The sequence below is a fragment of the Ranitomeya variabilis genome, chromosome 1, assembly GCF_051348905.1.
Source record: "Ranitomeya variabilis isolate aRanVar5 chromosome 1, aRanVar5.hap1, whole genome shotgun sequence".
NCBI classification, from domain to species: domain Eukaryota; kingdom Metazoa; phylum Chordata; class Amphibia; order Anura; family Dendrobatidae; genus Ranitomeya; species Ranitomeya variabilis.
The window spans coordinates 393679016-393689755 of record NC_135232.1 but is presented as its reverse complement, the minus strand read 5'-3'; the positions used below and the strand labels follow the sequence as shown (position 1 = coordinate 393689755).

At 46.9% G+C, this 10740-nt stretch overlaps 1 non-coding gene across 1 annotated transcript; it reads left to right on the top strand.

The window, feature by feature from the left end:
* The first annotated feature begins 289 nt into the window (after positions 1 to 289).
* On the top strand, positions 290 to 376 carry TRNAY-GUA (transfer RNA tyrosine (anticodon GUA)). Its single transcript is given in 2 exon segments — positions 290 to 326; positions 341 to 376. It is a non-coding gene; the product is annotated as a tRNA-Tyr (tRNA).
* The last annotated feature ends 10364 nt before the right edge of the window (positions 377 to 10740 follow it).

Below are 10740 nucleotides of genomic sequence, written 5' to 3'. Positions count from 1 at the left end.
ACATATGCCCCACTTCTGCATTTATCACCCACTCCTGGTTTTGGCTTACACATACTGAGGTAAAATCCTGACCAAATCCTGATGCAATCCTGAACGTGGACACATACCCTAAGAAAACGAGGCAGTTCGGATGGTGGCTGTGAGTTGTGGCAAACAGCATGGCAGATGCGCGGCTTTTCCTCTTCGTGTAAGCACAGACATTCCCAACCTTACCACTATCATCCTGTAGAGGGCGCATGTTCTGGTGTGTGTCCTGTTATTCTGTGCAAAATCAGCCACTAGAGGCGTTCCTTCGGTAGCTCAGTTGGTAGAGCGGAGGACTGTAGAGGAGTTTGCTGTCATCCTTAGGTCACTGGTTCGATTCCGGTCCGAAGGACATTTTTTGTTTTTCATAGACGTGATATATTTTGTATAGGTTTATATAGATATTTATAGTATATTATACATTTTAGTTATTTTCAAAGAGAAGCTGAAGAAAATAATTCACTATTATTACTTTACTGTTCAACAGTCACTGAGCCTTGACAATTACACAAATTACATTTGTATTGTTTGATTCCATAAGATTTTAGGTCTGTGAAAATCTAAGCATATTGTAACCCTAGGAACTGGACTAGGCATCAGGGCCGGCATCAGGGCCGCCATCAGGGCATTACTGCCCTGACTGGCGTCTGGGGCCCGATGAGCAGAGGGGGCCCGCACGGCAATAGTTAAAAAGCCGCCAGCCAATCGGAGGCTGGCAGCTGACGTCAGTGCGCACGTTGCCATCGTATAACATTATTGTCATTTGCCGGTGAGTACGCGCTTGAAATTCCTGGGGTGGAACATGGGCGCTGGAGCTTGCCCAGGTAAGGAGAAAGTGTTTATTTTTTATTGAAACCGGCAAGCCCAGGGCAGAATGGAGACATGGGGCAGAATGGAGACACAGGGGGCAGAATGGAGACAAGGGGCAGGATGGAGACACGGGGCAGGATGGAGACACGGGGCAGGAAGGAGACACGGGGCAGGACGGAGACACGGGGCAGGATGGAAACACAGGGCAGGATGGAGACATGGGGCAGAATGGAGACATGGGGCAGAATGGAGACACAGGGGGCAGAATGGAGACAAGGGGCAGGATGGAGACACGGGGCAGGATGGAGACACGGGGCAGGAAGGAGACACGGGGCAGGACGGAGACACGGGGCAGGATGGAGACAAGGGGCAGGATGGAGACACGGGGCAGGATGGAAACACGGGGCAGGATGGAAACACAGGGCAGGATGGAGACATGGGGCAGGATGGAGACAGATGGGGCAGGATGGAGACAGATGGGGCAGTATGGAGACATATGAGGCCAGGATAGAGATACATGGTGCAGGATCATGGGGCAGGATGCAGATACTTGGGGCAGGATGGATACGATGGAGACAGATGGGGCAGGATCATGGGACAGATGGGGCAGGATCATGGGACATGATCATGGGGCAGGATCATGGGACATTATGGAGGCAGAATGTATACTCAAGAGGACAGGGTGAGAGAATATATGTCTGGAGCCAGGAATGAGACACATGGGGGCCAGGATGGGGATGGGGATATTATTATTATAGGGGCTAATTACGGGATATTATTACTGCAGTTATGTATTTATTTTATTTTTTGAGGATATTGTTTTAAATGGGGGGGGCTGTCCTGTTACTGTGCAGAGGGACACTATGTTGCCTTTTTTTCTTCATCTAGTGTAGTGTAGAAGTTGGGAAAAAATAAGTTATGTGTTCTGCAAGTGGTGCTCTAGATAACTGTGTTATTTCCTGCAGAGACGAGCCCTGGCTGGAAGAAGTGATGGCGGTCTGTGCTGGATGAAGATGAAAAGTGAAGATGAAGGACTTCGCCAAGAGATGTCACTGGTGAGTCATTGTGTTACCTGTACACTGACACTATACACTGTATACTATATACCGGGGGTGGGGAACCTTTTTCTAGCTGGGGGCCATTTGGAAATTTCTACCATCATTCGGGGCCACACAAAAATGATCACCTTGAAAATTACCCCAGTATATTTAGTCAAATAATTCATTACGGTAACTCACCCTTTTATGTGACGGCTGTAGCTGCTTCTCTTTGGTGAAGCTGTGATGTCAGGTGATACTGATCATGTTGCTTCTCTCAGCTGCTTTTCCAGGTTTGTGTCGGCCAGGAGAGCAGTCAACTTTTTGTCATAAGTTTTGTAAATCATATACATCACCATAGGAGACGCTGGAGCTACTGTATATACATCACATAGGAGATGCTGACACAGCTATAAATACACCACATAGGAGATGATGGGACTGCTATATAAGCATCACATAGGAGACACTGACTGCTGTCTATACATCACAGACACTGGGACAGCTGTATATACATTACATAGGAGATGCTGAGACAGCTGTATATACACCACATAGGAGACGATAGGAGTGCTGTACATATATAACATAAGAAACATTGAGACTGCTGTATATGCATCACAGGAGACTCTGGGGTCATATAAATTACTGGAGGGGCTGGGGGGCATAGACATCACAGGAGATACTGAGACATATTCATCACCGAGGAGGCTGGGGGGAATAGACTTCACTGAGGGGCTATATACATCACTAGGAGGCATAGACAGCATTCGGGGTATATATGTCCCTGGGGGGAATATACATCACTGGTGGGGTCACATACTGTACATCACTGGGGGTTATATACATCACAGGTGGGGGGATATACAGCACTGGTGGCGATATACAGTACTCAGTGGGATATACAGCACTTCTGGGGTAAATGTATCACTGGGGAATATACATATCATTTGGGGCACATACAGCCCTGGGGGAATATACAGCACTGGGGGGGACAGACATCGCCGGGGAGGCACAGAGATCACCGGCAGGCACACAGAGATCACCGGGGGGTGCACAAAGATCACAGGGGGCATAAAGATCACAAGGGGGGCATAGCTGGGAGGCATGTAGCTGGAGGAGACAGATCACAGGGGGCACAGAGATCACAGAGGAGCACAAATATCACAGGGAGGTACATAGCAGGGGGCACATAGATCACAGGGGGCACAAAGCTGGGAGCCACAGAGATCACAGGGGTGCACATAGCTGGAGGGTAGAGAAATCACAGGGGGCATATAGCTGAGGGGCAGAGAGATCACAGGAGGAACAGAGATCACAGGAGGGCACATAGCTGGGGGGAACAGAAATCACAGGGGGCACATAGCTGGGGCCACAGAGATCACAGGGGGCACAGAGATCACAGGGGTGCACATAGCTGGAGGGTACAGAAATCACAGGGGGCATATAGCTGGGGGCAGAGAGATCACAGGAGGAACAGAGATCACAGAAGGGCACATAGCTGGGGTCACAGAGATCACAGGGGACATAGAGATAACATGGGGGCATATAGCTGAGAGGCACAGAGATCACAGAGGGGCATGTAGTTGGGGGACGCACAGAGATCACAGGGGGCACATAGCTGGGGCAGAGAAATCACAGGGGTCACATAGCTGAGGGGCACAGAGATCACAGGGGGGCACAAAGCTGGGGCCACAGAGATCACAGGGGGCACATAGCTGGGAGGTACAGAGATCACAGGGGGACATATAGTTGGGGGCACAGAGATCACAGGGGGGGGCACATAGCTGGGAGGCACAGAGATTATATTAGGGCACATAGCTGGAGGGGGGGCACATAGCTGAGAGGCACAGAAATCACCAGCAGACAGGCACAGAGCTGCTGGCATGCACAGAGATCGCTCTGGACTCTGGCAGCAGCTCCTCTTCCGGGACTGGAGGACGGGAGTGCATTGGGTGCTAACCCCTCCCACCCAGATGCTAACCCCGCCCACCCTGTTGATGTCACCATTCATGTGCAGACAGGCAGCATTCTGTAATGAATGCTGCACACTGCACTTGGGCGTTAAAAAGTCGTCAGCTGACAGGATACAGCTGCAGCCCAAGGATTGGGGACTCTGGGGACATGTCCGCGGGCCACATGAAAAGCTCCACATATGTCCTATACCAATCAATTGGGCACTTCACAATATCATACACAACTAATCCCACCTATATTCATGTGAGAAGAAAGAAGCGATCCCATACATAAAACCAATGTTTATTAATGTTAATTAAAAAATCACAGAATAAAAAAGCAAAATTACCATAGGGGACACCATAAAACCAGGCAATACATTAACAAATCATAAACAATAACAGCTAAATAGTACTAGTGGTTAACTACTCCAAAGCAGCAGTCTGGTTTAACAATCAATGCTCAGTGACATCATGAACCAACAGGTGGTCTGCTAATACAAACAACTCCTCACACATATACTGCCTTAGAACAAAGTATAAATTAATTGCTGGCACAGTGGCTTAATGTGTAGGCAGCATTTCAAAAGGAGAGAACCAAAGACCACCCTATAAACCCGCCATGGAACAGTGCAAATACCCACTCAATAATAGTCCAAAAGCATATTTAACATGTTACCTCGTGATACTGTCGTCCCCTCACCCCGACGCGCGTTTCGCCTCCTGCTTCTTCCGGGGGCGTGTCGAGGTGAGGGGTGACCGTGCCTTTATATAAGAGGTAAAGTGCTTACCCATCGGCAAATTAGCGGCGCATCGAGCGTGACTCCGCCCCCACATCGATGCACTTCCTGCTGACGCTCAAAAAATCAGCAAAACCCTGCTGTAAATAGGTAAAAAGCAAAAAGTGCATCTAAATAACACAGAGTTTTTAGTAATACTGTTTTTGATCAAAAATAGCATAAAAGCCATCCCACCACGTAAAGGTAACTCTGATCGGGACGGTCCTACACTGTCTAATATTAAAAACCTTACTATGTGTCAATATGAATGTCAACAGGACTGGCCCAACCAGTAGAACACCAGCCTGGGGGAGCTTTATATACAATCTCTGGCTCAGAAAAGGGTGGCCACACCCAAATTGCACATAGTGCAATAATACAAAGAAAAAACACAAAACTTGAGCTTGACTTAAGTTGGTACACATGCAGCACATAAACGCATGTTCACATTGGCCACAAAACATATAAAGCCAACTTTTTACGTTCCTATGCAGTCGGCGGCCACGTCAAAACACCGTATGCGGACGCATCCGCATACACCACATGTCCCTGCATGCCCAATGTTAAAGATAGATACGCAGGACGCATGCGGTAGTAGGCCGAGAGTAGGCGGAGCTTAACGGAGGATGTACACAGCCATACGCAGACCAGCCAAACGCAAGTGTGAAACCAGCCTCAGACATAGGTGGAAGGATGAATATAGAGGTAGAGAAATAGAGGGGCATGTGGGAAGTGCCCTGCAATATGGTGTCAGGTATAGGTAAAAGCAATATTATTGGTTTCAGCTGAAACTAGGGATCAAAATGGTGAAATGATGGCCATATAAAGGTTGCTTATCAGTTAAGAGGTCCAAGGTAATGCTGCAGCCAATGATGTAATAATAATATATCCTAATACTTGAAAAGTAGCACCAGCAGGGACTCACAGGATCCATCCGTCTGTTTTGGATGCAAGCCTTCGTCAGAGAGCAAGAAACATAGTGCACGGACGGAGTTTAAAAGGGGGTATGCACTGGGAATGTTGTTTGCCACGGACTGGAAGTGATGCATCCGTCACCATGACAGCCGCTATGCCGGCTACATTTCTGTTTTTTTCAGTCAAGATGGGGTGCAGAGTGTACATTACCAAGAAAAAAATTTACTTTTTTGAATTTACCAAATGGCTGCAATGAAACAAAGAGTGAAAAATTTAAAGGGGTCTGAATACTTTCTGTACCCACTGTAGCTGGTCTATTTGGTATTGGTTTAGTGATAGTAGGATCTATTTTGAGTATGGGCCATGATTTTTGTAAGGTCTCTCTTACAAGTGCAAACAGAGTGATCTGTCGAGCAGATCCGACAGAGGCGGAGGAATTGGCCAGTAGGAACCGATTGTATCATGTGTTCAGGATTGGAGGAGGAGGCATGCAGCAGCATGTTGGTGGATGTAGGCTTCCTATATATGTCTGTTTGTATCTCACCACTAGGGTCTCTCCCCACCATGACATCCAAGAATTCAATACTGTCAGAGTCACATGTAAAGGTGAGGTGAATGTTGAGATCATTGCTGTTCAAGCAAGTCATAAATTCATAGAGGGATGTGACCAGACCCTGCAAGATCACGAGGATATCGTCAATGTACCACGTCCAGGAGAAGACGCGGTCCTTCGACACCTGTTGGTCTGACAGGAAGAGGTCCCTTTTCCACAGCCCCAGGAACAGATTGGCATAGGATGGTGCAAAAGCAGCTTCTATGGCTGTTCCCTGGAGCTGTAGGAAAAAGGATCCCTTAAAAATGAAAAAAATGTGCATCAGTGTAAACTCTAACAATTCCAGTATGAGAGACCTTATCCCGGAAGGTACACTGAACATATTTAAAAAGTATTGTGTGGCCCTTATGCCATCACTATGTCTAATGGTGTTTTAAAGGGACTCAACGTCCGTCGTCATCAACAGTGTCCAAGAACAAGCCATCAACTTTTCGGAGGAGTTCGCCCTTGTCCTTCAAAAAAGACGGTAGGTTCTCAACTAATGGCTGTAATTTGGAATCTACCCATTGATTTATGTGCTCCAAATAGTTCCCCTACCCAAAATAATAGGACATCCTTGTTGTTTGTGTGGATTTTAGGGAGATGGTATAGCGTCGAGATGGTAGGTTCTGCAACAGTTAGTGCAGAGGCAAGATCTCTGGTAATGACACCATTCTCAATGGCCCTATTGAAAATGGTTTCAAGTTGTGAACTATAGGCAGACAAGGGGTTATATGTCATTTTTCTGTAACAGATGGTATTGTTAGGTTGGCGAAACGCCTCTTTCTCATACATTGTTTTAGGCCAAATAATAAAAGTTACCCCCCTTGTCTGCTGGCTTCAGCACCACATCAGGTAGGTTGTGCAGAGTACTTAGACATATACGCTCCTCCCTTGTTAGGTTGTCACTATGTACGTATATGATGAGGAATTTGTAAGAGATCTTTAGTGACAACCTGGACAAACAAATCAATATTGGTACATGTGGAAAGGGGGGGGATTTTTTGAGCGTGGGGGCGAATGGGTGGAGGTATAGATTGTGAGCCCCATCGGGGACAGCGATGATAATGAGTGCAAACTGTAAAGCGCTGCGGAATATGTTAGTGCTATATAAAAAAATAAAAATAAAGGTATCTTACCTTCTTCATGTGTATTTTGTTCTATGAACAGAACTTCCAACATTCTCAGTGCAGTTTTGTTCCTCCTCTGTGGGGAGCAATTTGTGTAAATTATCATCATAGAAATTATGCTTGAACAGCAATGATCTCGCAAACATATGGAGGTCTTTGACAGCTGTGAAGGTGTCAAAGCCCGAAGCTGGAGAGAACAACAGACCTCTACTGAGTAGGGAAAGATCAACAGTAGAGAGGATATGATGGCTCATGTTAATAACCTTGTTGTCATTTCTTTTGTGATCAGGTGAACCAGAGTCCTGTCATCTATAGGGGTGAAAGATGTAATCACGTGGCTTGTTGCTGATTGCTCTATGTCATCATAGATGTAGATAAAGCATCAGACTGATCACTAAAAGAGGAGATGGATGTATTGGAAGGGATGCCTTGTATACAAGGAAGTTGAGAGGTTGTTTTCCTCCATTGATTCACCATCTTACGTTGGTAATCTCTCAGATCTCTATTAAATTTGAAAGACTGTGATTCATGGATTTTCTTGACAATTGCATCCACGTTCTTCTCCAATTCAGTATCAAGGGCCTGTAGTCTCTCAGGGGGGCACCCAGCACGGAGATCAATCTGAGCCACATCAATGAGCTTATCAAGCTCACCAATGTTGTTGGTGTTGAGATTAATCAAAAGCGGCATGAGGGTGATGAACATGCGTTTATGTGCTGCATGTATACCAACTAAAACCAATCTCAAATTTTGTGGGTTTTTTTCGAGGGTAATGGAGCAGCTGGTGCATGCCGCCTTCCAATTGGCCACAAAGTGTTCATGGGGATAACCCGGACCCATAAGCCCCTGGGAATCATTTTGCGTGAGATTTTTTTTTTTTTCACGAAATACACCTGTGTATATTTTTCATGTATTTTATGTCCACGCTCCCCTTTGCCTGTTATATTATCTAATAAAGTTAATATTTTTCACTATAAAATGGACTTTATGATCGTCTCTTTGGTTTCTCCCTCCCTCCTTGTCTAAGTAAACTGCAGGCATTGTCATGATTAATTGTCACTGATTAAAATGATACCTGAGGTGAAGAAATCTGTTATGACCCCAGTGGACAGGGTCTCAGAGGAACGTGTAAGTCTGCAAGATACAAAAATCCAGCTCATAGGGCTGTGGTAACTGGGTTGACCAAATAGCTACTCCTAACGCCAACACTAGAAGTAGCCGGGGATCATGCCTACGGTGATCGCTAGATGACTCGCGCCAGCCGGAGAATCTAACTACCCCTAGGAGAAGAAAACAAAGACCTCTCTTGCCTCCAGAGAAAGGGACCCCAAAGCAAGATACAAGCCCCCCACAAATAATAACGGTGAGGTAAGAGGAAATGACAAACACAGAAATGAACCAGGTTCAGCAAAGAGAGGCCAGCTTACTAATAGCAGAATATAGCAAGATAACTTATCTGGTCAACAAAAACCCTATAAAAATCCACGCTGGAGATTCAAGAACCCCCGAACCGTCTAACGGTCCGGGGGGAGAACACCAGCCCCCTAGAGCTTCCAGCAAAGGTCAGGATACAGATAGGAACAAGCTGGACAAAAATACCAAACAAAACAAAAGCAAAAAGCAAAGAAGCAGACTTAGCTTGAAAAACAGGAACCAGGATCAGAGGACAAGAGCACAACAGATTAGCTCTGATTTCAACGATGCCAGGCATTGAACTGAAGGTCCAGGGAGCTTATATAGCAACGCCCCTGAACTAACGGCCCAGGTGAGGATATAGGAAAAGACAGACGCTCCAGAGTCAAATCACTAATGACCACTAGAGGGAGCAAAAAGCAAAATCACAACAGTACCCCCCCCTTAGTGAGGGGTCACCGAACCCTCACCACGACCACCAGGGCGATCAGGATGAGCGGCATGAAAGGCACGAACTAAATCGGCCTCATGAACATCAGAGGCGACCACCCAGGAATTATCTTCCTGACCATAGCCCTTCCACTTGACCAGGTACTGAAGCCTCCGCCTGGAGAGACGAGAATCCAAGATCTTCTCCACCACGTACTCCAACTCGCCCTCAACCAACACCGGAGCAGGAGGCTCAGCAGAAGGAACCACAGGCACAACGTACCGCCGCAACAAGGACCTATGAAACACGTTGTGGATAGCAAACGACACAGGTAGATCCAGGCGAAAGGATACAGGATTAAGAATTTCCAATATCTTGTAAGGACCAATAAAACGAGGTTTAAATTTGGGAGAGGAAACCTTCATAGGAACAAAGCGGGAAGAAAGCCACACCAAATCCCCAATACGTAGTCGGGGACCCACACCGCGGCGGCGGTTGGCAAAGCGCTGAGCCCTCTCCTGTGACAACTTCAAGTTGTCCACCACAAGATTCCAGATCCGCTGCAACCTATCCACCACAGAATCCACCCCAGGGCAGTCAGAAGGTTCCACATGACCCGAAGAAAAACGAGGGTGGAAACCAGAGTTGCAGAAAAACGGCGAAACCAAGGTGGCGGAACTAGCCCGATTATTAAGGGCAAACTCAGCTAACGGCAAGAAGGTCACCCAATCGTCCTGATCAGCAGAGACAAAACACCTCAAATAAGCCTCCAAAGTCTGATTAGTTCGCTCCGTCTGTCCATTAGTCTGAGGATGGAAAGCAGACGAAAACGACAAGTCAATGCCCATCCTACTACAAAAGGATCGCCAGAATCTGGAAACGAACTGGGATCCTCTGTCTGACACAATATTCTCAGGGATGCCGTGCAAACGAACCACGTTCTGGAAAAACACAGGAACCAGATCGGAAGAGGAAGGCAGTTTAGGCAAAGGAACCAAATGGACCATCTTGGAAAAGCGATCACATATCACCCAGATAACAGACATGCCCTGAGACACCGGAAGATCAGAAATGAAATCCATGGAGATATGTGTCCAAGGTCTCTTAGGGACAGGCAAGGGCAAGAGCAACCCGCTGGCACGAGAACAGCAAGGCTTAGCTCGAGCACAAGTCCCACAGGACTGTACAAATGACCGCACATCCCTAGACAAGGAAGGCCACCAAAAGGATCTGGCCACCAGATCTCTGGTGCCAAAAATTCCTGGGTGACCTGCCAACACCGAGGAATGAACCTCGGAAATGACTCTGCTGGTCCACTTATCAGGCACAAACAGTCTGTCAGGTGGACAAGAATCAGGCCTATCAGCCTGAAATCTCTGCAACACACGTCGCAGATCAGGAGAAATAGCTGACAAGATAATACCATCCTTAAGAATACCAACAGGTTCAGCGACTCCAGGAGCATCAGGCACAAAGCTCCTGGAAAGAGCATCGGCCTTCACATTCTTTGAACCTGGTAAATACGAGACAACAAAGTCAAAACGGGAGAAAAACAATGACCAGCGGGCCTGTCTAGGATTCAGGCGTTTAGCAGACTCGAGATACATCAGATTTTTGTGATCAGTCAAGACCACCACACGATGCTTAGCACCCTC